General features: G+C 39.1%; 2 pseudogenes; one reads left to right on the top strand and one right to left on the bottom strand.

The window, feature by feature from the left end:
* Positions 1-305: 305 nt before the first annotated feature.
* LOC115482940 lies at positions 306-1,539 on the bottom strand (annotated as a pseudogene).
* Positions 1,540-2,115: 576 nt separating this feature from the next.
* Positions 2,116-3,106, top strand: LOC115482939 (annotated as a pseudogene).
* The last annotated feature ends 4,199 nt before the right edge of the window (positions 3,107-7,305 follow it).

Here is a 7,305-nt window from a genome sequence, read left to right as displayed (position 1 = left end):
GGAGCTGGCTCAGGCTCAGTCCCTGTTCCTGTCTGCCTCCGTTTCTGTCTGCCTCGTCAGTTCTGTATTTGAAGTGCTTCCCCCAATCGACAGCCACTTGAGAAGTTGTCCAAATTCTGTCTATGTGACTGCGTCGAAGTTTTTTTATTATTAAATTTGATTTGATTTGCTTCGGCAACAAATTTATAAGACACAAGCATACGTTTTGGGAATTGGATTAGTTAAGAGTTAGTCGAATGCGCAATAAACTCCCAACTCGAATAGGCCTGATTTTGCATTGCCTTTAAACTTTATTCAGGAGAACTTAGCTTAGCCTTAAATTGTACCTTTTATCCACATAGAGCGCTATCCAGGTGTGCAGACTTGCTCCCTTTGGTGGTGCCTTTCTCTAGCTCACGCAAAACTAGAGTCAGCAGCTCTATTTCACGCTTGATGAAGTCCACGCTCTTCTCTACATCGCGTCGATTATAATGGGCGTCGATATCTACAGAGATGAAAATACAACCAGCTGGGACAGTCCACACTAAACGATAAAGATGAAGAGAAACCCACCACGACGCTTGCATAGCATTGCGGTACAATATTTGGAGTCCATCCAGCGCGCGATCTTTGTCCAAATCGTTGTTGCTAATCGTTATCCTTACAAAGGACTCAACGTCTCTCCCACCTAAGACCCAGAGCCCTTGATTGGTTATAGGAACGCTCAAGCTTGGCCAGATCGTTTTTCAGACCCCAGCACGGTTAAAGCTGCTTCATTCGTTATCTTGACCATGCGCAGGCGCATTCTCCTCGATCTCTTGTAGCTTAGTGTTCTCCAGCTCATTGATTTCAACAGGGGCGAGCACTAAGCAGGAGTATTCGACCTGGGTTTAAGGCTGCAATGATTTCCCTAACTTACTTAAAGCATCGCAACGATCCAAAACAATCTTTCGGAGAGAAACCAAAACAAAATGTCCGATTTCTTTACCACTTCATCGAGAACCCCTTGTCGTACGGTTGGACATCACGCACAGTCTCATTGAGAGCAGTGCGAAAGGTGCTAGAACGCTAACCGACCTCTTGAACTATCAATGCCTTGGTCAGTTCGTCATGGAGTGCTTCCCTCCTGGCGTATGATCTGTTTCGGCAGTTCGCTTCTTGTCCGCCGCAGTCCTTGATAAAGCCATTCACCTCAATGAAACGCTTCCTCAAGCGCTCCTGCACCCGATACATCTGAGCAATGCGCTGATGGTTGAGCTCCTTCTCGCGCTGGGCCTCCTCCAGCAGCTGGCGCTGCAGCTCCAGCATGGCATCATGCTCTCGAGCATTGGCTATGTAGAGCATCTCAACGGAGTCTCCCGCCGAATCCCAATTTGGCGGTTTTCTAATATTGGAAATTGACTTGCAGACAACTTGGGGTCAGGTTGATCAACAGGCTTCTTACTTACACAAAAACGCGTCTTGCTGGCGAGAGATGAGGTATTCGCCCACCGACTCCTCGGGATTTCAAGTCCAAGCTGCGATGACATCGGTCTTTCTGGTGGGCTTATGACGCGGCATTTTGTACGGATCTTCTGCAGCTCTTTTTCAAAAATATATGTTATGAACTTTCGTTCCCCAATGCTTTTTAGTCGACTGACCTTCAAGTGTAAACAATATTAATTTGCCCTAAACTATTTGACAATGAATGCTATGATTGCTATAATAAATAAAATAAGAATAGGTTGATTTTCTATGAGGCGAATGGAGACAAACTAGAGTAACTAAGAGTTATGTATATTCTGAAGAATTTTTTCTTTGAGGTATCTAAATATTGATTACCCATCAATAATTTAGAGGGCTAAAACCATTTTAACATATTTTTTATATATTTTATATTTATTAAATTGTTGGTTAAGATTATGGACTTTCCTTTTTGGCACTTAGTATTTCCTCAATAAATAATAAAATATCTAATTGAGATTGTATACTTTCATTGACATTATTCCTTTTGCATACAGACCTTTAACATTGCACAATGTTTACTGCTTTCTGCCTAACTTACTGTTATGTATAACTTCCCCTGATGACTGTTTCCAACCAACGTTTCCAGACAACGAACGTGTTTTTTCAACATAGTTTGCGTTGCTTAAGCGCTTGTTACTTATTCGTTTATAAACATTCAGATGACTAATACACTTACACAGTTCTAGTTTGTGCTTTAATTGTTTCATATTTAGTTTGATTTGTTACTTATTAATTAGCTTTTGGAATGCCACGCACTAAGCCGACCAAGACTATCGATTTGTCCTGGGCAATCTGGATTTGCGGCACGAGGAGGCGGTAGGCGGACTACTTGGAGTCGAAGGCCCAGAAGAAGAAGTACTTTATGTAAGTTTGATTCTGCATGGAGTACCAAAAGCAGTTTGTGTTAGCTTTAAGCCCTCCGTAGCAATTGTCCAAATCCAGATTCAGCGGGAGACTCAATCGAACTCCTCTACATACACAATACACGGGAGCATGAAGAAATGCTGAAGTGCAAGAGCAGATGCTGGTCAACTCGAAGCGTCAGTCGGAAATTAATGAAAGCGAGTCAAGCATATGTACAAGACACAGGAGGAGCTGAGTGGCAGCGCTTCATTGATGTGAACAGTTTCATCAAGGACTGCGGGGGGATAAGAAACGCATCGCCGGAAAAAGGCCATCAACGACGAGATGGCGCTGCACGAAGAGCTCAGCGAGGACATCAAAAACTTCAAGACCTCCATATTAGCGAGCTAACGACCTTTCGCGAGGCTCTCAAAGGCCAGTCGAGGAATTGCAGCCCTATGAAAAGGTGCTCGAAGAGGTTGTGAGCGTGTCCGACATCTTTGTGTCGCCAAAGGATTGCATGGATCGCTGCGATGCACTTAGTATGTTTCGAAAAAGCTGCGCTGCACTGCACTTGCCTCATCTTATTTATTTTCTAGTGTTGGCCCAAGTGGAGATAAGCAAATTGGAGAATAAGAAGCTACAGGAGATCGAGGAGATGCGTCAGCATATGGTTAAGATCACCAATGAGGCGGCTCTCACTGTGCTGGGTCTCAAGAACGATCTATCCAAGCTGGAGCGAATCCTACCACGGATGTCTCGGGATAAGGTGTTATAAAGTGGGAGAAGATACTGTCGACATACTAAAGATGTTATTCTGCGTCTTACTTGGAGCGGGAGCGAAATATTGGCGCCAATTAATGCTTTATATATTCTGCTCTGTAGGCGACGTGGTAGGTACTCAATGGCAACAGACTATCCAATACACATTTAACTAACTTATGATTCCACAAAAACAGGTTCAATTTCAGATGCGCCGAGTTTGGGTTGCTGGGGAATTAGACTCATCAAGAAGAAGAGCTGCTGATACTGAATGAATTGTTGAAGGAGTTCGATAACGCGAATAAATCGAATGGTAAATCGCAGAGAATGGAAAACATGGAAGCTTACTGCTAGCAAGGCTTTCAAATCTTCTTTGTTTTATATTTGCACTTAATAAATAAACAGGACAACTTAATAACTCAATGCAAAGCTCTGATAGGGGTTATTTTGTGCATCTAAGGTGGGTACGTAAGGCAGGTCAATCGAGCAGTGCTGAGTTGACCTGAAGCAAACAAAATTCTTTATTTAAAATGAATTAGTTTCTTTACGTTTTGGTATGTTCATAAAATTAAAGGCAACAATTTTTATGAATTTCCTCTATTACATATGCATGTAAATTTATCTTTTGACTTGACCCTTTTAATAGTGAGCTTTCGCCTTATTGCTGCTTTTAAACGTTATTAATATCGCTTGTTGATGCCACTTTCTAATTGCTTTTACCTCATAAATCTTGCCCCACTCGGACGATAGCTTTTCTTTCCCAACTCCGTTTCCAACTTCAACACAGTTCAACTTCGAGTCCGACTCCGAGTCTGACTTTTGCTGCGCTCTGCGTCTGCAGTCGCCATAAGTCACAAAATTGTCGGACTCTCAAGACAAATGTGACGCTGCATTGGCCGTTAGCTCATTTAATTAGAAAACTAGAGACAAGGGCAACTGCAGCTGGACGTAGCTGGCTAAGGCCAGAGCACTTCCATCTATCCGCAGTAAGCCGGGAGTGCATTAACGACTGTAACGGTGTCGCATCAATTGCACATTACGGACTGCACAAAAGTTCGCTTGACGGCTTTTTAATTACGTCAGTCGAGGAATGTGCCCAGTCCAGTTGCAGCCCTCTGTTGCTCCTACCTTGCTCACAATTAGCGGAACGGCTGACAATATCTAACACAAAAAAAGTAATGTCAATTGCACGACTTGACACTCGGCGGGAGCATATTGAAAAACTTTTTTAATTACCACCGAAAAAAGGCCGTTTTCAATTATTCATCGACAGGCCTGCGCTGCGACGTTTAACCTGTCGACCACTTGACATTGTGGCACAAGTCCTGACGACAAAAAACCAAAGTGCGACTCCATTCGTTACAAAGAAGAGCAAATACCCTCGAAGGGAAAGGACTCCAAGTACTACAGCTGCTGCTTAAATTGGTATTGCGAATGGGCTTAATCAAATTTCTAGAGCTTATTCCAATTATGTAAAGAATTTATTTGATATTAATTATGGATGCAAATGGCTATAGGTAGTTCAAGAAACTACGTTTTTGAATATAAAATTATAATTATTAAGTGATATTATTACTAAACTAACAATGCTTTGCTGTATATCTGAATCTTCCAGACAACATTGTTGTTAAAATAATATATATAGAAATTTACTTGCGGAAAAGGAATCACAAATAAGACTTTAGGAGTGAGAGTGGAGATGAGAGTCAAAATTGATAGCTTCATTCTGTATGTATATTCAACTAATCTATTATTAATTCGTATAGAAAATAATTATTAATTCCCAAATTTAGCTTGAATATTGGATAATCACATTAGTCACCTAAGACCTCCGATATTTGTCAGCGCTGGCAGCTAAAGCCTGTGCTGTTCGCATTCATTTGATTGTAAATTATAAGCATCATAATTACGCATTATATTTGCAAAGAGAATATAGTAGTACCTGTAGAAGAGTATTAGAGTAAAAGCTTAAAGCTGTGAACCTGGCTTAAACAAAGAGTTGAATGGACTTTTCGACTAAAATAATTGACAATTTTGTTGCTATGCCTAATCAATTGAATAGAAATGCTTGATAATATAGTCAACAATTTAATTGGCTAAATTAAAATGCAAAATTCAAATATCTAATTCAAATGATTTTCAGTCAACCGAACAGCAGATTGAAAAATTGGCCCAATGCAACTGGCTGACAAATTGAGCGCCCCAAAATAAATTTTCAAATCTCCAACTCTTTCGGCAGTGGCTGGGGGAGGGGAATGAAAAGTTTGACATTTTTATGCCGTGTCGTCGTTCTGTTCGTGTTTTGATTCCCATTTCTTAAGACATTTCCGCCCGCTGGAGTTGAAAAGGTGTTAGAACTCAGCCGCTGCTGTTGATATATAGACGAGTCTGGAGTATATGAAAACATTTTAATTAATGCTGACAGCTGAAAAAGTCGCGGTTGCTTTTGTTGTGTAAATTTCTCGTTTCGTCGTCTTGAATGCCCTCTCGTCGAGGCATTGGGCTCAATAATTATTATTGGATTTCCTGCGGCATTCACTACTGGTTTTTCTTTTTCTTTTCATTTTCATATCGCTTCGGCTTGTGTTTTTCTTCTTCGCTTCTTTTGCGTTTTCTATTGAATAACACGTCAACAAATTAATCCGCTTAGCCCCGCATTTTTACCTCATCGAGTGGGTGCTCCCGCTGGGGCCGGCGGGCTAGACAACTGCCAGACACTGAGCCCAGAACCCAGTCGCCTAGCCAGACAGTTAAGCTTTAATCCTTCATAGTTACTTCTGGCTTATTGAATGCAGGGGTAGCTCTGGTTAGTATTTGCCTGAAGCTTGCTAAGGTTTCCCCTTTCGTTGTTGCCCGGTGTCAAGGTAAATGATTGAGCCACTGGGGAATGTCCCAGAGAGCAACTCCACTTAATTAATGGTTTTCGATTGTTAAAACATCGTGCAAAGCTTGGGTGCGATAAGCCTAAGGCTTAGATATATCTGTCATTATGTCTGATAAATCAAAAGAGTGAAAATGAATTGTATGGAGTATCAATTCAGCTCTCTGAACATTAAGATACCCCAAGTCACGCTAAATATTTCAGCTATTCAAGTTATGGAAGCCTCTAAATTACCCCCTCACAAAAGCCTTAGCACGCGATGTGGTTCCTGCGACTCGTTGTTTTTACCAAATTTAATCGTTGTGACCTCTTCGAGCTAAGGTTAAAACCAGCAAAAGTAATTAAAAATAATGCATTTGCAATTCGTTTAGCACAAAATAAACCTATATATTATTATATAGAAGAATTGCTGTGTAGGTTATTGTAAAGAATACAAAGATTTTATATATTTTGGATTTGAGATACCTTCAAGACTTCCCTCGAAGTTTTAATTTATTTGTTATTATTTATTATTTACAATACTAGATTGTGCTTTGGAAAATACAAGTACCTGTATGCCATAATTATGCCCTTAACATTTTATTAATTTCTAGAAGAATTATATATATAGAATTGCTGTGTAGGTTCTTGTAAAGAATATAAAGATTTTATATATTTTGGATTTGGGATACCTTCAAGACTTCCCTCGAAGTTTAAATTTATTGTTATTATTTATTATTTTAAATACTAGATTTGTGCTTTGGAAAATACAAGTACCTGTATGCCATAATTATGCCCTTAACATTTTATTAATTTCTAGAAGAGTCTAGAAAGTTATTCAAGAATTAAATTTTACTATGGTAATATTCAAGCTCAGTTGCTGCGACAACTAGAGCACTCTTGCTTGTTTTATTTGAATATATAAACCTGAATTTATTTTTTATCATTGTCTTTACGTAAGAGCATAATCTCTGATTTATTTTTTATCCATTTAAATGTTAAATTTTATAATTTTTAGCGATGTCTCATATTATTATTTACTATTCAAGAGATCAGACTTCTCAATCATTACTGTTTAAGTATTTTGTGTGTTGATAATATTTTAAGTGTTGATAATATTTTCTGGTATTTTAAAAAATATGCGTGCAGTAGAGAAATGATCATGACTTAAGCTTTATCTAATGCTTATAAACTCGATAATTTATACAAAAGTTTTATTAACTTGTAGATCTAAAGCGTATTGCCATCAGGAGAGATTTTAAAAATATTTTTTAGTTATTTTAATTTATTTATCTTATCATAGTTGTAATTTAATTGAGACAAATTAAATGTGTATGACAAATTTTGTTGCTTTG

The sequence above is a fragment of the Drosophila hydei genome, unplaced genomic scaffold (genome assembly GCF_003285905.1).
Source record: "Drosophila hydei strain 15085-1641.00,03,60 unplaced genomic scaffold, DhydRS2 tig00000156-arrow-arrow-pilon, whole genome shotgun sequence".
Taxonomy (NCBI): domain Eukaryota; kingdom Metazoa; phylum Arthropoda; class Insecta; order Diptera; family Drosophilidae; genus Drosophila; species Drosophila hydei.
Note: the sequence above shows the minus strand (reverse complement) of the source record. Positions and strands in the feature narration are given on the sequence as shown.